The sequence below is a fragment of the Prionailurus viverrinus genome, chromosome C1 (genome assembly GCF_022837055.1).
Source record: "Prionailurus viverrinus isolate Anna chromosome C1, UM_Priviv_1.0, whole genome shotgun sequence".
Classification (NCBI taxonomy): Eukaryota; Metazoa; Chordata; class Mammalia; order Carnivora; family Felidae; genus Prionailurus; species Prionailurus viverrinus.
Window position 1 is genome coordinate 92,866,067 of NC_062568.1, and position 20,923 is coordinate 92,886,989.

The 20,923-nt window shown below is 38.7% G+C and overlaps 1 protein-coding gene and 1 long non-coding RNA gene across 5 annotated transcripts in view; one reads left to right on the forward strand and one right to left on the reverse strand.

Annotated features, from left to right (window-relative positions):
* The window catches only part of NCKAP5 (NCK associated protein 5), a 969,870-nt gene that overhangs the window by 705,316 nt on the left and 243,631 nt on the right, over window positions 1-20,923 (forward strand). The gene's annotated exons all lie outside the window — the stretch shown is intronic.
* LOC125172362 (uncharacterized) overlaps window positions 19,800-20,923 on the reverse strand; it is a 77,122-nt gene continuing 75,998 nt past the window's right edge. Inside the window, exon 3 of the long non-coding RNA XR_007154708.1 lies at window positions 19,800-19,911. This is a non-coding gene — a long non-coding RNA (uncharacterized LOC125172362). The remainder of the gene's footprint in view (window positions 19,912-20,923) is intronic.

Sequence of the window (20,923 nt, forward strand, 5' to 3'; positions counted from 1 at the left end):
TCAACAGCATCCTGCAAGGGCCATTTGTCACAGAGCTAAACACACATCCTTGTCTCAGGAGTCAGAAAAAGTGAAGAAGGATCCAGCAAAAGATAGAACAATTGCAGGCCCAGTTGCTGCTTCATGGCCACCGGTTGAATCAGCAGATCGGTAACAACGTGTGTGAGCTACACAATGTCTATGGCTTCATTTCCCTCCTCCAGATCTCCTAATCATCTTTCTTGTGACTGTGAAATGGACAAGAAAGGAGATTCTGGGAAATGTAATTCAGCCTACCCAGGTTGATACATCACAAAGCCATCGCAGAGACCAAAAGTAGGAAGAAATAGGCATAAGAGAGGACAAATATGAGGGCAATCAAGAGGAAATGAGATACACATTGAACTTAATTTACCCCTATTTTGAGGGGATTGTGTGTTGAGGACCATGGAGCAAAGTTCCACAGGTCTCCCCATATTCTTGCTCCCAGTCACTAGAGATCTATGCTCAGCTAAAGGAGAGACATGTGGATTCATTTCTTAGTACTTTCCCTCAATATAAGACTTAAAAAATAATTCTCATACACTTAAAAAAAATCTAATGGAATTTATTTTCTTAAAATGTGTTCCCAAAATACTTTCTCGATTTTGAAATATGATATTTTATCTTTTACCTTTTTTTTTATTAGCTCAGGTAACACAAATCAAGCAAAACCAGTTACCTCTGCATGGAGAGCCAGGAATTCTCCAAGTTAATTGTTAATTTTGAAAATATTTTATGTCAAACAGTCATAGGTAGAAACAGCAAAGTCTTTTGTGTGTTTTTCCTACTTTGACTCATTTTGAATGTCTATAGTTCTTTAATTTTGATTTCATTTTAAGAGGTTTGAGAGCCATCAGTATCAGTTATCTAGTGCAGTATAACAAACTAACCTCACACTTTTAATGACTTAAAACAACCAATGATTTTATTTGTTTGTAATTCTCTGAGCCAACAATTTGGCCTGGGTGGTTTTCATGCTGTTCTTCTTAATGATCACCCATGTGGCCACAGTCATCTGACAAATGTCCAAGATGGCCTCAGTCACATGCCTGGTGATTGGCTATCTGATCTGGAAGCCTTCAGCAGATATGGATCATGTCTTTTCCAAGTGACCTTTTGTCCTTCAGTGGGCTAGACCAGTCTTCTTCCTATGATGGTAGAAGGGAATGAGAACAGAAGCTGCAAGGCCTGTCAAGTCCAAGACTTGGAACTCCTATGACTTTACCTCTCCATTTTATTAGTCAAAGAAGGTCACAAGACCAGTCTGGATTCAAGAGGTTGGAAATAGATCCCATATCTTTATGGGAAGGATGGCAAGGTCACATTGCAAAGGATAAACATACAGAGATAAGAAAAAAAAATATGGCCATTTTTTGTCATTTACTGTACCTTCCATGCCAAGTAATCATTGGTATATTTTTTTAAGAGGATAATTCCCTCAATCTGATTTGTCACTTACTCATTTTGCTTTTTAATAAATTAACAATCATTTTTTTACTTTTCAATGTTCATATTAAAAATTAGCATACTATATATTTTTCAAATAAAATGCCTCAGTAAGTAAGAGTCTAATATCAACTTCATCTCAGACATTGAAATCTATACCCAACACTGATATTTGGGCTCTGTCAGCTCCCCTACCTGCCCCCACTGTGACATTTGGCCATTTAGGAGATCCCATTGAATTTACTTTAGCAGTTATGTTCAAATATCTGTATAAGCCTTACAGAGGAAAAGAAATTCCTCTGGTAACTCATTTGTCTTCCTGGACTTTAAAAGAAGATGAAACTTTAATGAGGTTTAGATGTTAACATGACTGCTTTGTTCCTCCCTTTGCCCACTCAAGTTTTTCAGCAAGTAATAAATAATTATGAAACATCGTACAAGATAGGTATGTGTGTCATAGCTATTGTTTATCTTCTGGCTTATCTTAAATAGTAAGAGAGTTGTTCTAAGTTTAGCAAATTTTCAAACCACATCTTGGTTAGGGAAGCCTCATAAATTGCTGAATAATATTAACTGGTATAGGTGCAAAGCAATATTTGGTCATTTAGCAAAAAAGAAAAATTATTTGAATGTAACACTTATATACTGCTCACCATGTGCCAGGCATTGTTCTCAGAGCTTCGTGAAAAACTCACATAATCCTCACAACAACCCTCTGAGTGGAGACTATTATTATAACTATTTTACAGATGGAGATACCAAGGCACAGAGAGATTAGATAACTTACTCAAGATCAATTGGTTACTAAATGATGAAGCTGAAATTGGATCCCCAGGCAGTTTGACCTCAACCCATCCCGCATGCTGTTTCCCACAGCATTTAAAACCCATATTCGAAGCACTGTGGATGGCATATAGAGAAGTCTAAGAGAAGGATGGAAATATGCTTCTACTTGAAGAGACAGATATATGTCATACACGTGAAACTGGAAAACAATTATAAATCAACATGCAGGATGTTGTCTCTTTGCCTCTTCTCCATGAGAAAGAGCAAAGGGAATAAATGAAATTGCTTTGTGAACTTCCATAGCATACTGCTTAGTGATAGAACCCAGTTCTTGATTTAAAGCATAGTAGTTACTAATACCTAATTATCTGGAAATCTCAATTTTTTTTAAGTTTACTTATTTATTTTGGAGGGAGAGGGGCAGAGAGAGAAGGAGAGACAGAGAGAGAATCCCAAGCATGCTCCTCACTGTCAGCACAGAACTTGATGTGGGGCTCACACTCACGGACCCCACACTCTCACACTCATGAGATCATGACCTGAGCCAAAATCTAGAGTTGGATGCTTAATCGACTGAGCCACCCAGACGCACAAGAACTCTCAATTTTATAACTTTTTTCCCCCTCTTTAATATGTCACTGTGGGCAAAATTGCTTTCTCATATAACCGATGACCTTCAGACTAGAATTAACCATCCCCCCAAAGTAGCAAATAACTGGTATGTCTAAGACACAGCTAGTATCTGTGGGGATATGAAATGCAAAGCATATAATTCTGAATCTCAAGGTAGCATCTTCCTCCTGCCTTGCTCTTATTAAATCTCCATTTCATCCCATAGCTTTAAAAAAATCTGTCCTGATCTATCTCACATTCTTTAACTTGTAATGAAAATATTTCGTAGTTTTTTTTTTCCATGTTAATTCTTCAATTCAGTTTGGATCCCTCCAGCTCCTGTGTAATTTAATGTGATTTGGTGTGGGGCTTCCCTGCCTCTTAAGTTACTCTGGTTAACACTCACGTAATCACCAAGCTTAGTCAAATAAAATCCCTAATGTATATGTAAGACTTGGAGATTAATTGCCATTTATACCTTTTATAATCTAATCCACACCAAAGGATTAACCTGCACTAGCTGTTAAGGGTTGTCTTCCACCAATTATGCCTGTTTGTATTTTATTGGTCCGTGTTGATAACGGGAAATTTCATGTAGTTTTAAAAGAATTAATACTATTTTAGGATTTGACATGCTGCATTTCAAGTGTGACTCACTGAATGAACATGATCAATGCACACACATAAAAGGAGAGATCTCTCAGTAACATTTTACATTTTCTTAATTTGGGGATTTAGGACCTTTTTGAAATGTAGTCTTTTTTAAGTTAATCCCCACTTCTGACTGGCTGGTTGCAACAAAACTTCCATCTACAATACAGTCTTTTTAGAAATTCTGAAACTATTTTTTGGGTCCAGGGTACAGCACAAGAAAAATGAGTCCATTTTTTATGGCTGCTGCAGTTAAAAAAACAAAACCAAAAAAAAAAAAAAAAAACTGTCTTTTCTCCTACGTGGGATAACGGCTTTTTTTTTTCTGCTCATAGAATGTCTCCTGCCACAAACAACATTTTCAGGGCAGAAAAAGCCCCTGCCCGTGAATAGCAGCTGAGGTGTATGAAGGTTGCTTGCCCAAAGAGGCTTCTCTGGGCACCAGCGTGCCCTCCCCTCTGCACACCCTGCAGGACAGTGAGAAGCCTTCTCCCACCAGTTATGGGACCAGCTGCTCATTTTCCCTCCCATGATGCCTTAATCACTTCTCACTCAGCCCAACCAGGCCGGTGTCCAGCTTTTCATCTCTCAGACCCCATCCAGCTCTCGCTGGGGAATGAAGGACTGATACAGGTTTATGTTCACAAAAGGTGCTTTTGGACACTAGACATTTCCCTTTGAATTTTTCATTTCTCAATAATCTTTTCTTATTTTTTGATTATAATTTTTGTTGGCAAAATTCTATCAGTTTTTCTACCATAACTCAGCCTATCAAATAATATGTACAATGTAATTATTCGATTTTCTAACAGTACCTTTAAAGATTTGATCTTAAAACAGTTTTTTTTTTAATTTTCACTGGATTATTGGTGCTGAATTTGTGGTTTGTGTTCTTTTTTTTTAATTCTTAATTCTTACATATTTCTTTCTCCACAAAGAGCCTATTGAATGATGATCAGGTTTCTCCCAATTAATAGAAAAGAACACATTGCTAGTTTTTGATCCTGCAGAATTAGTGCTATTGAGAGACAGTGTTCACTTTAGTAAGAAATTGAGTATAAATAAAGCAATAAAAATTTTTTATGTCGTTAAATCAGTGATTTGCCCTGTTCATGACCCCTTCCAAGCAGGCTGTTTTGCAATCTGGGGCCTCACTGAGTGAGCTTTAACACGATTGATCCCAGCTATATAAGACACAGCACACTATTTCCTTCATTGATTTATTCCCAGTCTATTCTCCTCCTTATCCCATTTACCTGATCAATTAATCTCTGATATAATTCATGAACATTGGTTGAGAATAATGCAGCTGATGATATTTCCTCAGCAGCAGCAATGATGGAGTGCTATGTGTATATGAAAGCGAAAAGGTATTCATTCTTGTGTGTAGCCAGGAAAGCTTCTCAATAAGAATCAGGTGGAAGGCGTAGATCACTGTAAGCACCATGAAGTCAAGGGCTATGGCTAGCTTTGTTTTTTGTTTGTTTGTTAATTTTGTTTTGTTTTGTTTTGTGTTTTTTGTTTTTTTTTTAAATGTAATTTATTGTCAAACTGGTTTCCATACAACACCCAGTGCTCATCCCCACAAGTGCCCTCCTCAATGCCCATCACCCACTTTTCCCTCTCCCCCACCCCCCCATCAACCCTCAGTTTCTTCTCAGTATCCAAGAGTCTCCTATCGTTTGCCTCCCTCCCTCTCTATAAGTTTCCCCCCCTTCACCTCCCCCATGGACTTCTGTTAAGTTTCTCAGGATCCACATATGAGTGAAAACATATGATGTCTGTCTTTCTCTGCCTGACTTATTTCACTTAGCATAATACCCTCCAGTTCCATCCATGTTGCTCTGCAAATGGCCAGATTTCATTCTTTCTCATATTCAAGTAGTATTCCATTGTATATATAAACCGCATCTTCTTTATCCATTCGTCAGTTGATGGACATTTTGGCTCTTTCCATAATTTGGCTATTGTTGAAAGTGCTGCTATAAACATCACCCCTGTAGTGCCACCACCTTGCTCACTCCCTGGCACAAAGGAGATGCTCAGAAATGTTTGTGGACTAAATGAAGAAAATGCAAGTGTCAATTTTAGTAGCAAAGTAGCTTGAATTGATTGGTAAGCATCTCTGTAGCCCCACTCCAGAGATCCTGAAATTGTATTTAGTCCATTAAAAGACCAGTCTATGAAATATACATATCCATGGACCAGAAGGCCAAAGAGGTAGGATGAGTGACAACAACAAAGAAAGAATGAGAACTTTGGTGTCAGACAGACATGTGTTCAAATCCCACTCTCTTTTCTACTGACCGTATGACGTTTGATGTTCCTCAAATTCTCTACACTCCTTGTTTTCCCCAATCTGGAAAATGAGGACAGTAACACCCACTTCCTGGGGCTCTGGTGAGGAGTAAATGATGTAATGCATGTAAAATGAAGGCACAAAGGCATGAAACAGCATGCATGTTTGGAAAACAGTAAGTAGTTCCACTTCTCTGGAGCACAGGGTACCCATGGGAGAGATGTGGGAAATGGAACTTAAGAGAGAAGAAGCAGGCGGGTCATCAGGAGCCTTGGGTGCCAAGCTAATGGGTTTGAACTTCATCCTAAAACCTTTGGGATGTCATTAAAGTATTTTAAGCAGGGGAGAGGAATTCTGAAATCACATTTGCATTTTATTACAGTGGCTCTGGCAGAGTGACACTGAATTAGAAGAATCTGGCTCTTCCACACTTTTGCATCTTCTTCTCCACATCACTCTTCACACCTACTAAACGCTCTCACCAAACTATGTACACAGAATGGCACTTGCTTACTTGGCCTCTGGGCTGTTGCATATGTAGATCCCTCTTCCTAGAACATGCCTTTCCTCCTTAACTATCTTATTAGTGAGTACTCTCTCAGTTGCAAATGGCAGAAAATCCAATGCAAGCTGGCTTAAGCCATTAGGGTGATGTATTTACTCAGAACAAACTCTCTGCATAGCCATATTTGCAAGCCCATACCATGTCTTAGACTCAGGGCTCTTTCTCCATCCTTCTATCCACCTTCTTGCAAATGTGTTATTTTCGGTTTTTGTTTTGTTTTGTTTTTTAACGGTAGCCATTTTAAGCTGATATCTCATTGTGTTTTGATTTGCATGTCCCTAATGATTAGTGATGTTAAGCAGCTTTTCATATACTCATCAGTCATTTGCCTATCATTCTTGGAGAAATGTCAATTCAAATTCTTCATCCATTTTTTTAATCTGCTGTTTGGTTTTTGTTGTTAAGTCAAAGAAGTTCTTTATATATTCTGAATATCAGTTCCTTACGAGACGCATGATTAGCAAGTATTTTCACATTGATTTTTTTAAGCGTTTGCTTAATTCCTGGCTTGACTTTTCCCCTTATCCCTCCCCCAATTTTTGAGGTGATATGTGAACAAAAGGAGGCCTCTTTCTTGTGTGCCTAACTTTTTGTGCATTATTAATTGCTTTATATATTTGGGTACCCCATGTTGGATGCACAAATATTTACAAATGTTATATCTTCTTATTGGATTGTCCCGTTTATTATTATATAGTGCCTTTCTTTATATCTGTTATAGTCATTGTTTTAAAATGCAGTTTGTCCAATATTAGTCAACCAGTCCAGTGATGGTGTTCAGTACATAGTCAAGGAGAATAATTGAGAATGTTTGTAGAATGTGAGAGTAAAATAGGCATAGGGACCTCCTCTGAGGTACACGTTGTTGTTCCTACCCAGGAACAACGAGCCTCAGAGAGGGTAGGTAACCTGTCTCAGGTAACAAAGCTAAGTAAGTGGTGAAATGGGATTGAGAACTGTCTGACCTCAGAACTGACATCAGTATACCCAAAGCTTAGCATTAGTAGTTTAATCACCAAAGAAAAGTTAATAAGAAGCCTATTGTGATAAGGAGGAGAAGGTGTTCATGGTGGGACCCGGGCATTCACTCACATAGGCACAGCTAGATATGTAGGCAATAGCCAAGGGATAACACTCTTGCTATTTGGATTTTAAATGGATTCTAGCAATTTGTACCATGACCGTCACTGGCACCTAGGCCACAAGGGCACCTTTCCTCCCATTGGTACCTAAGGTAGAGAGACAAACCAGGCTTGGCCTCTTCTTCTAGCTTTATAGGTGCTTCCTGCCCGTGAGAAAGCTGCATGAGAGACCATTTAGCCTCAGCATCTTTCAATGATTTTGAGACAAATTGCTGTATTTCACATAAACTCTCAATTTCTCTAGAGCTGATGCATGGTGTGGTAGGAGGTATACAACATGTCTGCTAGAGATCATATTTTTTCCTCCCTTAGCCCTTTATTCTTTCCTTTCTCTTCTCTATTGTTTCTTTCCTATCTCCTTTCTTCTGCCTTCAGTCTCTCCCTTTCTTTCTATTGTTCACTCTGATCTGACTTCTTTATGGTCGAGTATACCTGTTTACAGAAGCTTTACCATCATCTTCCTGTTGATTTTGCATCAAATGTTGTATATTTAATCCTATGATTGGTGTTGACATTAATTTCGTGGCTTGATAACATTTAGCCAATTTCTGTGAAGTACGTTCAGTGAACGATTCCCCTTCAGCTGCAGTTCACGCCCACCCTCTCTCCAGATGCCCTGGTTCCAATGGGCTCTGTGTGCCACTGTGCAGAACCCACAATCAAAACAGGATAGACGGGAACATTCTTTACCAGAGGCTCTGTGCCTCCACATCCTCTGACTGCATGGCATATTATAATCTTGGGATTCTCAGTGGCATGGTAATTGATGAATTCGTAGCTGAAGTAAACACCATCCTGGAGTGTCCTGCCTCTATGTGTGGTTTTCACTCTCTTCTCTATCACCCCAGACCAAGAGGGCTATATCAACTGTCCAACCATGCATGTAAATCCGTTTCCTCTCTTGTCACTGCAAATCCACTTTGCCATATGAAATGTCACATTGGCTAAGTTGAAATAAAGAAAACTTGACAATTTCTATTCCCCCCTTTGACTTAAGGTTGTAGGCCCATGAAATGAACCATTAGATCCTTTAATCGTTAAAGAATAAGCTAATCCAGGCCATTCAGGAGTTAACATGGTGCCAACTCTGTGAATGAATGGGAATATCTTTCTTTTGTTTGAAATCAGATGTTTGAAAGCATGAATTTTTAAAAACAACTTTGAGTTTTCATCCTGATAATTGACAGTGTGTAGACCTTTCACTGTAGGAGAACTTTAGGGACCAGATTGTGATTAACTGTGCAGTATTCAGGAAACAGTTTCTTTTCATGGCTTTTCTTAAACTTGGAATCTTCGGAAAGCATTGTTATTTACATTATACTGACCTTTGAATCAACTTAGATTTTATCATCCTTTTTTTATTATTTTAGAAATCTAGATGAATGCAAAGTGTTGGAGAAGGACCAAAAATAAATCAATGTTGTTATTTTACAATAGCATTGCCATTATCGATGTTATAATATCATCACCATTATCATTATTAGTGCAACATTTTAATTGGAGGGGAAACGATCCAAAAAATATGTTCTACTATTAATATTTAACTACTGGCTATGAAAAAAAACCAATATTATATTATAAAATATTCACTGAATGTACGATGACAGAATTAAAACCTATTTAGAAAAAAAAAATTATTCTCTGGCAAGAGAGAAACCATGAAGTCTCCAAGAAACTGGTCATTCTGAAATATCTAAGGGTAGATCTTTTATGGGAGTGCTTAAATATCTGCTATCTTCTGTGGAGGGAAATAAAATGAAATTGCTTTGAGTGCTACCTTTCAGAAATAAACTAGCCTTTCCTTGTGGCCGAAACATCAGAAGGAAAATGGTACAAGTTCCTTCTGAGCTCCTTACGGCATTGGTGTTTAGTATATTAAAGGAATCCGATTTATAGTGATGAGTTACTAAGGAGAAATTGAAAGTTTCCCATCCCAGGGGTTTTTACATGCAAAATTTAAGGAACCCATTATAATCCATTAGTTTAAAAGGTAAACTTATTAAATCCTCCATGATAAAATAGCTAGTTCTGATTTTATGTTAAAATTAAAAAGGCATGGACAGCATTTTAAGACTCGGTATAATACACTTCTTGGCTCCGCTTGTAGCCAGTGGTAACTGGTGTTTAGTGTGATGATTTAATGATGATTTAAATTGGTCCTTCTTCAGAGGAATAGAAAGATCCCCAGAGAAAGTAAATTTATGAAATGAGGTAAGTAGAATTCAGAGTAAAGTGATGGAGTGATTGGTGGGAAGGAAGTCTTACGGTTTGTAGCCCTAAAGACACATTAAAAGGAATGAGAGTTATAGGCTAGTGTTTCAGATGGCCTCAGTCAAGAGCCCATGAGGACTGGATAGTGAAGTCCCACTTCTGCTCGTGAACACAGGTGCTCCAGCGTATCTGTGTCTCCCTGGTCTGGAGCCAGTCAAGTCAAAGAACATTCATCAGCACTGTTTATGTCTGTTCTTCAGGTTGGTCAGCAAATAAAAATAATCATAGAATTACAGATTTTACAGCAGAAAAGATACCTTCACTAGAGCATCAGCAAGTTTTTACAACAAAGGAACAAACCACCCTAGTAGATTAAAGGACAAACCAGAAGTGACCCATTTTGGAAGTTAAAGGGCCATGTTGCCTGAGTCTGTGAACTATAATTGCAATGCCCTTTTCAGTATAACAGTAAAGTATACCTGTAAACAAATTATTTATAATAAGCAACCAAATGTATGTATCTTATAGGTGAGTTATAAAAAGGTATATATTAAAATTAAGAAAAAAACAGCTATTTGCATAAAATCTTCACCAAGGTTGAAAACCACTGAAATTCTCTTTTTTCCAGTGGACTTAAGAGCAGCTGAGTAGTCTCAGAAAGGCCATTGTAGATGGAGGAGAGATGATGCATTTTAGTTCCCTGGACAGGTCACTGCCCATCTTTCTAACTCAGCTTTCCCATCTATAACATAGGCATGATAAAAGTTCGTAGTCTCTCATAGGATAATGGTAAGAATTAAATAAAGCATGTAGATGGCTTAAATACTGCCTGACAGAGGGTACATGGAAGTCATTCTATGAGCTTTAATAGGCATCAGTACTGAGGATTTGGGTCTCACTGTTATGTAAATCTTGCATTAGAGAATCAAGACCTAAAATGTAATATTTCAATCTGATTACCCCAGAACAGAGGCCACATATTAACCTATATCCACACTACAAACTGGTGTTATCCCAATCCCTATAAATATGTAAAACATGAAATAAGACACAGGTCATATCCTTGAGAAAATTATAACTTGAGTCCACTGAAAAACAGTAGTCATAATTCCAAATGTTGGCGAGAATTTGTATTTCAGAATTCAGCATCTAGTGCCACATATAAACTCTACTTTGGGGGCGCCTGGTGGCTCAGTCGGTTAAGTGTCCAATTTTGGTTCAGGTCATGATCTCACAGTTCATGAGTTCCAGCCCCGCATCAGGCTCTGTGCTGACAGCTTAGAGCCTAGAGCCTGCTTCAAATTCTATGTCTCCCTGTCTCTGCTCCTCCCCTGCTCATGCTCTGTCTCTCTCTCCTTCAAAATAAATAAAAGCATTAAAAAAATTTTAAACTTTTGGTCCAACATCAACTTTCTTTCATATTTTTTACATAAAATTTTGTTGTATAAGTAATAAATGTTCATTAATACATAAATTGAAAACTATAGAATTTAAATATCCTTTTTATACAGTTACCCAGGAATAATCATTCTTCTCCACATATGGACTTCCAGTTATTCTTTTCTATGTATTTTCCTGTTTTAATGGGAGCATATACATGTACCGTTTTGTAATATGACTTTTTATAATGTCACAGGTGGAGCCTTTACACATCATGATGTGTGGTTTACAGATTCAGCTTTAATGTTGTGTAGTGATCCATTTTCCATTTGTAACAGTGGCAGGGGGTCCACCAGCCCCATGCATAAATGGGGCACTGCAAGCCCCAGTTGCCCATCCAATTAGTGCCTTCTTTCAGTCTCAGTAGTGACCGTGCTTGATCATAAAGTTTATGGTCACTGTACGCATGGTGACATTTTTAACCCCAGGCGGAACTTGCCAGCCCCTCTTAATTGCCCCCACGTTTCCTTCAGCAGCAGAATTTCCCATCTCTGGATGCTGATAAGAAAAGGAGGCAGGCTCTGCAGACATGAATATTACTGTCTTCACTTTGGCAGTCAAATTCTCTGAGCTTTGCCTCTGCTCACTGAGGTCTCAGGATGCTCTTGGAGTAACAGTGAGAATGAGAATAGTGTGCTGTGAAATACGTAGAAAATATACACAGTTATTCTTTGAGTCATATAGCCCTGCCTTACATTGTATGGATGTGTGATAGTTTACTTAATTCTCACTCACTACTGTTGGACATTTTCTTTGTTTCCAAGTTTACTATATTATAAGTGTAACTCACCCATCTCCCTAACTCATCTGCCTATGAGTTCATATTATGTCACATGAAGGACTCAAATGTTGCTGGCTCTTTTCCATCTTCTCCCACCTCCAGGTGATACAGAAGCTCAGTTCACTCTTCTCCCTCCACACACACAAAAACAACTGCTCCACAGTTATTTCAGAAATCCCCAGAAAGCTCATTTATATGTACATGAAAACACATTCTCCCATTCCCTGATTGACCCTCCAATACACACAGCCCTGGGTGGAAAGCAATTTAGAGAAGGCCCCTCTCTGTGACTGCTGCTCTAGGAACCCCCACAAGGACCCTGATGTCTCCCTCACTAGGCTATATTCTGTCTTCAGTTTTGCACAACTAATAATCTTGAGGGCTCTGCTGTGCCTTATCTCAGATATTTTGTTCCTATTGCTTTGCATTCCCTAGGTCTCCTAGGGGGGAAAAAATGGCAGGAACGCCCCTTTCCCCTGTGGGCCCCAAAGTGTCATTCCGGGGATGAGAGTACTAGTTCCCAAATCCTATCAAAAGATAGACCCATCCACTTGAGCCTCCTGTCCCTTTCTCTATAGGAAAGCACACAGCATGCCCACCTCTCCTTTTCCTTTATGATATAACACCGCGGAATTTTCTGCTTCTCGCCTTGCAGACTTCCTTTCCAAAGAACATGAACTCAGGCAGACAGACACCGGCACTGCCCTGGCCTTAAGTCTGGCAGGTGCATCAAGTAACCCATCCCGACTTAGGCTCATCATATGGATATTGCACCTGAATCTTTTGTGCACATCTGTAATTGTCATTTAAATTCTGTCCTTAGATAAATTCTTAGGAACATCATGGTTGACATGAAAGGTATGCCACAGACATGTTCACCATAGCTTTACTTGATGTCTGGTTGAGTTCTGGCTACATCTTAAATTGCCACTGAGGACACTCAGGATGGGAACTGATGATTTCTCTGGGGTGTCAAAACATAGCAGTGTTGCTCCAGTGGTGAAGCCACAGAGCTCACATATCCAGAGATGCACACTTCCTCGCGGGATAGATGTTTTTACCCAGTGGCCTCCAATAACATTTTCAGTGACCATCAGAATCACAAAGCTATCACTTTCTTAAATTTTTTTAATGTTTATTTATTTTTGAGAGAGAGAAAGAGCAAGAGCGAGTGAGCATGAGTGAGGGAGGGGCAGAGAAAGAGAGGGAGACAGAATCCGAAGCAGACTATAGGCTCTGAGCTGTCAGCACAGAGCCCGACACGGGACTTGAACCCATGGACCACGAGATCATGACCTCAGCTGAAGTCAGATACTTAGCTGACTGAGCTACCCAGGTGCCCCAAAGCTATCACTTTTTCTATTGAAATAAAATTTATGGATAGTGAAATGCACAGATCTTCAATCTCTGAATAACTTCAACGATCATAGAACCAAGAGGTCCTTCAACCAGGCTGTGCAACAAGATCACATGTGTTCTCTATAAAAAGTACAGTCTTCCTGCCCATAACGCCCAACCATTTAGGCTTTAAAAACTCTGTAATGAAGTTGGTATGTGTGTGTTTGTCAGGGGAGGGAGGGATTGCTTTTTAACTTCCAGTTGATTCTGATTCTATTCCCTTCAATTTATAGATATCAGGAACAAAGAAGAGATACAGGCAGGGTCACATCTTCTAATAAGTGAAATCAATTCCAGGACTCATTTCTGACCACCAGTGTCAAGGCATTTTTTAGCTCCCCTAAAAACCAGTGGGACATGGGGAGTGTACTTGAATTTTCAGTGACTCTTTCTAGCGTAAAATTTTGGGGCTCTGTGTGAAAATAGTCACTGATGTGCATAATAACACTTTTATAACTTCATTTTGATTTTCTAAAATGAAAAAAATATATCCAGGTTTCTGAAATCTACTTTAAGAAAAAATGTAGGGATATATACACACACACACACACACACACACACACACACACGCACGCACGCACTAACGTTTGTTTATTTATTTTGAGAGAGAGACTTTGAGCATGGGAGGGGCAGAGAAAGAGGAAAAGAGAAAGAATCTCAGGTAGACTACGCACTGTCAGCACAGAGCATGACGCGGGGCTCAAACTTAAGAACCATGAGATCATGACCTGAGCAGAAACCAAGAGTCGGATGCTTAACTGACTGAGCCACCCAGGCTCCCCAAATGTAGGGTTATATTTCAATGGAAGTATCATTCTATGGGAATACTTGTGAGTACTGGTCAAAGGGACAACAGAACTCTGTTAGGACTTATAAACTTCTATCTGAAAAGGAAATTGCTTATAATTCCCCAAATGTCCTCTTCCCTCTTTCTTATATTTTACACAGCATTATTTTTTGCCTAGAATGTTCTATAATAAACGACTGCAGTTATAATGAGTTATATTAACATCATGTTGTTACTGTTTTGAAGCATGTGGGGAGGTTTTGTATTAATTAAAAAAAAAGAGAGAGAGAGAAAGACATTTCTAGCTTTTCTTCCTTGCACGAGAATTAGGCTTTTTAAATTTTATTAAAAAGTTTCTTTTCACAAATATGGTTCAGCCTCCTAGATTTTAAGAAACATAATAGACAGCTAGTATTCACACGGATGTGCTATTTGAAAGGAACGTGGCTCACTATTGTTATTCGGTGCTGCATTTTTATGTGTAGGAATTGATGTATGCCAAGAAAAAGGCAATTAAGGCTCTTATGCTTATTTTTCAAGGTGTATTAAACTGGCTTGAGTTTTAACTATATGTTTCCTTTAAGAATCTTAAAAAAAAAAAACACCTTGAGAAATATTACCAACTGGGTCCATTGGCCTAAACAAAGAAGCAGATTCATTTTCATAAATAAATCTGAATTCCATTAGTTTTTCAAATTTACTTGTAGATTGAGGAAGAGGATAAGTATGCTAATCAAGGATAGAGAAGATGGAAAATTATGACGAGAATTTTCTCCATGCAGTCGGTGCTGGTCCTGTTCTTTGCGGGTATATTAAAAATTGAAGGCCTGTTTATTCAAATGTTCATTCAACAAATTTTTACCGTAAGCGCACGATGTACACGGTGTTGTCTGAGTCATTTTGGTGGAAGCTTATACCCCAAAATGGCTCTTCACATGTGTAATGTTTAGAATCTGCCGTGTGGGTCAATCCCTGGTTTATAAATAATAATGAAAATTAAGATGACAGTTCACATTCATTGAGAGAGAACTATGTAGCCAACATGTTCTAAGCACTTTTCACCTCGTAATTTCTCTTTGCAAAAGCTTATAGCAGCTGCTCTTATTGTGGGTACACAAAAGGATATTGAGACACAGAGAGGTTCAAAGTCTTAGCTAAGATCACACAGCTAATAGTGTCAGATCCCAGGCCATGTGGCTCCAGAGCCTATTCTCTGAACCACTATGTGACCTGAATATCTGTGCCCATTAGTTGATTTTTTTTCTTATAAATTAGTAATGTAGGCCTGTATGATTACCACATAACATTTCAGCGTTGGATTATGTTATGTAGGCAACTGGCACATAGTGGGTTATCAGTAAATGAGCACCGTCCACATTTATGATTTGGCTCCCATATCCAGGGCATAGCCCAGCTCCAAAAGTTAGGTGCAGGAAAGAAACCACAATAATTTAGTTTATTAAATAAATGAATAATTTATTCAGTTTATTTAATATGCAATTAGTAGGTTGTGAAAACCATGTTTTTTTCTAATATCCTTTAGGGGTAAAAGTCAAGTTTGGAAGTAAACTAGAAGTTTGTGAAGTTGTACTCAGAAATGAGTAGCTTACAGCTGCACAGCACATATCAGGAGGGTTGAGAGATGAAGCCAGAGTGTGCAGGTGGAGGATGATTAATCTCATCTGATTTGAAAGAAACCATCAGTAGAAGTAGTGGTGTGGGATCTCAGCTAGCCTGCTGGAATTTCAGGCTGCAGCAAGCAGTGCCTCTCATAAATTCTTGACCTGTCTCAGAAGTAGATTCCCTCTCTGAGAGCAGAGGGAGAAGAGGGGGTCATAACTGTGTGCTTAACTCTGAGCATCGGGAGGGATCTGATTCTTCTTGGGAAGTAAAGGAAAACTTTTTTTAATGTGAGTTTATTTTTGAGAGAGAGAGAGAGAGACAGAGCATGAGCAAGGGAGGTGCAGAGAGGGAGACACAGAATCTGAAACAGGCTCCAGGCTCTGAGCTGTCAGCCTAGAATCCAATGTGGAACTCGAACTTGGGAATGACAAGATCATGACAGAGGCTGAAGCCAGACATTTAACCGACCAAGACACCCAGGCACCCCTTTATTATTATTAATTATTATTATTATTATTATTATTATTATTATTATTATTATTTTAGGCCATAAAGAAAAACTTAAGAAAGCAAATGAGCATCCATGGAACAAGAGGAACCAAAGCAATAGTTAGATTGTATGCCCTACCTGGTTTTTGAGAAGTAAGATATCAAACGATTCATTGAAAATGTAACAGTGAAGTCATGGACACTCTGAAAGAGAACACAGCCCACAAAGAATTGAAGGTTCTAATGTGGGCCCTAGATATTCTGAAAAAGTCTGAGTGTTCCATCTAAAGCCTGAGGGTTCTCTGTTTGAACACATTGTCTTACTCCCCTTCTTGTGCTTGACTGAAATGAAGTTGCATGTCAGGCCTGGGATCAGCACAAAATTCACTCTATGCATGAAAGTCACAGATTTGGTATCTCTGAAAGCACATGTGGGGGCTAAAATATGTTTAAAACTTCTTTCTTTTGCTAAGAACTTTAGAGTATCTGAATTTTTGACTCTGTCATGATTGGGAAACTCTTGTTACATCGTGAGCTCAAATTTGGTGATCTTTCCTAAATGGCATCATACCACAGAAAGAGAGCATGGCTGACTGCAGGCAGAGCAGTCCCCGTGTGGTCCTGTAGGAGGTCCCCACGCCTGCATGTTTCTGTCACTACAGTATTGTCCCTGGAGGTCAGCATCTGACTTTGGACAGAAGGCTCTGAGAGTGAGGGCTCTGCTGAATAGGTAACTATGTGAACTGTTCCCTCACCTGGCTGTTTTCACCAATGAGCTTCTTTGGCGCACTTTCATAGCTTGTGCAAACAGCCCTGATTCACCAGCTCATCCAGGTTATGCCAGCAGCCAGCAGCAGTGATTGTTGGCTCTCAAGCAGCTGGAAGGCCTGGGAGGGCCCCCTGGCAGCAGCCCCAGAGTTGACCGAAGCCACCACAAAGTAGAATAGACACATATAATGGGTTCCCAGGAAATAACAAATCTTCCTACTTTTGTGCTGCAGAGACATTTCTCCATTATCACTTTAAGATGGAAACCAGGGCCTTCTCATCTAACAGAGGCCACTTACCCTGGCAAAGGGCAGCTTGGCCATGCACGTGGGAGGCGCTTTGAAGACAGTGGCAGCATCTGTGCATGCATGGACACACTCATAACAAATCTCTTGAACCACAGTAGGGCGAGAAGGAAGGAAGTGAGCTGTTTAACATAATGACATAATCACACAGGGAGTTCAATGATAAAACCAGATTTCCAAAGGGTATGCACATTCACTAGACGAAAGGACTGTTACAAAGGACAAGAGACACAAATTTAAAATAATAGCATATTTGAATATAAATGTTAATAAGCCAAAATTTACCAAACCCAAACGTTAAGAGTGTCAACCAAATTTACACTTTTTAAATAAATTGCCCTGTGGCATAATGGTTAATACTTATGGTCACTGATATCAGGAACACCTGAGTTTGAATATCAAGTCCACATTTTACTAGCTGTACCTAGGGCAAGTTCCTTAGCTACTCCAGTTGTAAGCTTTTTCCGTCTGTAAAATGGGAATAATCACAGTACTTTTATCATAGCTTTATTGTAAAAATTAAATGAGATACTTCATAGAAAATATTTAACAAGGCCTAGCATATTCGGTGAGGGCTTTTTAAAACCTTGTACTATTCCCATGCTTCTGAGAAGAAAAAAAAAACATATATGTTTCCTCAACCACTTGGGCCTTTTGGTAACATCATGAAAACAGCAGCATTTGCAGCAGCAAGAAGAGTAAATGGCAAAGTTAGTCACCTCGTACTTTCTGTCTGTAGACTCTGTAAAGTGTTTCTCACACTGGGAAGGATGGGTTCATTATCCCAAGGGGAGAATCGATTTCCAGGACTGGTAAGGCAGTTAGCAACCCTAGATGACTCATCATTCTCCAGTCTGGGTAAATTGCATTCCAAGTACTGGATACTATTCTAGAACCACTGTTGATAATCCCTGAGGAAATGGCATATTGGAGATAAGCGAAAGGACCAGAAAATGGGAAAATACAGCTCTTATTTCTATAAAGGAAAAAAAAAGTTCTAAAAACCAGAGCACAGGGACTTGATATTGGTACCCGGAAAATGTCTAGAAAGCAACAAATGATAAAGATGGAATCAGTAAGACACAGCATGAGCTCACTAAAAATAAAGTGTTTTTTTTTAACAGATTAAAAAAATTAACTGTTTATCTTGAGACTGCTATAAATTGGTTGTATCAGGATTTCATTAAGGCATCTATCCTTTGACTCAGGGTAATGTTCAGAGAGGATTAAGAATGTGTTGGTGGATCATTCAGTTGGATAGATGCATAATCAGCTGCCCCATTGTACACAGATCTAGCTAAATAAAGACTAATTAACTCAGAGAAATCTTTCCAGACCTATGCCACAGAGGTCTATCTTCAGAACTACGTTACTCATCATATGTTATCACTGACATGACTATTAGAAGGCAAGCAAGTGTTTTAATGTATAGGTAGTACTAGCTGGGAAGGGAGAATAGCTGTGATCTTGTCAAAATCATAATTCTGAATGTTCTATGATATCTTAGTATCTTAGAACAGTAGGCTGTGGTAAACAAGATAAAATTTAACAGTAATAAATGTTAGTTCCTGAATTTGTAGGTTAAAAATTAATTTGTTAAATCCCGGAGCTTCAAAGCAATTAGCGTTCGGAGGAAAACTTGGGACAGTAGTTAAAAATAAATTCAGTATGAATCAAGAGTGTGCTAAGAGCCAAGTCAGACAGAGGATGCTTAATAGGAGGATAATGTTTTCTCTAGACACTGTGATTAGCCCTGCCACATTCTGCCTCATGCAGACCACATCTTAAAGGGTTTGGTTCCGGATAGTTTCACTTCAAGAGAGAAATTGACAAACCAGAAGGTGTATTAAAAAAAAAAAGAAAAGGAAAGAAAATGAAATAGTTTGCCTTTAGAGGGATCTAAAAACCATGTTGTAGGGAAAGATGGAAAGAACTCAGGTCACAGCTACTTAATTTGGGAAAAGAAAAATCAAGAAGACATATCACTTAGGTCTCTGAATATTATAAAAGATTTCTTATGGAATCATATATAGATAGATGTAATATATTTCTTAAGGCAAAAGGAGTTAATAAAGATTTTAGGGGTGAAAATCTAAAGAAAGAATTTATAACAATTAGAGGTGTCCACTTATACCATGAGCTGGTTTTTGGAGCTAACAAGCTTTAACATAGAAAAACATTGGCCAGGAGTGCCTGGTGGGTCAGTCAGTTAAGCATCTGGCTCTTGGTTTCAACTCAGGTCATTATCTTATGGTTTGTAGGTTTAAGCCCAGCGTTGGGCTCCACGCTGACAAAATGGAGCCAGCTTGGAATTCTCTCTTTCCCTATCTCTCTCTTTATTCCCCTCCCCGCCTCAAAATAAATTAACTTTAAAAATAAATAAATAAAAATAAAAGCATTGACCAAATAAACGTCTTTTGAATGTGAGGCTTTTTAAAGAATGATTACATTAAATTGAATAGTTATGTAGATGGTTCCAAGTTGTGTTGTCCAGCGATGAGAGTCTTCTTGTAGGGCAGCCATTCTGCCCCTTATTTAATGCCAATGATAACTTCAGGAATATGCAATGGGAAGTATCTTTTCCATGCTGCAAAGAAGAGAGTGTGAACATGAGTCTGTAGGAGTAAATTAGGCATCTTTATGTAGGAGTTTATACCTCATGGCTAAACTGAAGAGGCTTCTCTAAATTCTTGGCAAGAAGTAGACCTGAGGCTTTATTGCCATAGAGATCTGAATCTCTGAAACATCCATGTTAGAGCCGGGTAGGGTACTCAAGATGGTTTACTTTTTTTTTTTCTTTAAATTATTATTGATATCTATTTATTTTGAAGGAGGGGGGCAGAGAGAGAGAGTGGGGGGGGAGAGAGAGCATCCCAAGCAGGTTTCATGCTCAGCGTGGAGCCCTATGTGGAGCTCAATCCCACAAACTGTGAGGTCATGACCTGAGCCAAAATCCAGAGTCAGGCGCTTAACCTACTGATCCACTCAGGTCCTCCTCAAAATGGTTTACCTTTTAGGCAAAAGATCAGGTTAAGTTGGAAAAGTATTTATACAACTTCAGAAATGCTTGACTTTGGTTATGTAATAATTGGTTGGAGTTGAAGGTCAACCCAGAGGTTTTCAATTCCTAGGTATTTGTGCTTTTTTACATATTATTCTAAATACTTTGTCACCACTCCTAGGTAAAAATTAATGTTCCTACCTATGACCTTATTACTAAAATGAGTTAACCTAGATTAAGCACATAATTTATGTGTACTAGATAATATACTGAATCCTTTAAAAATGTTTAATCATTCAGTCCTCTCAAGAACCCTAGGAAGTAGATACTGTTATATCTTAGTTTTTAAAGATGAGAAAATTGTAACTTGCAGAGTTTTTTTAAACTTGATCACATTGCTAGTAAGTGGAAGCTGGCATTCAAATGAGCTCAGACACCCACCCTATGAACCGCACACTATTATGGTGTAGGTTCATAGACAAGGTATTCAGTGCAGCTCAGTGGTTAAAAGCAAGTGGTGATTTGGAATCAAAGGGTTCTAGGCTGAAAACTTAGCCCCTCATTTACTGATTCTTTGATCCGAAGTAAATTGCTCAGT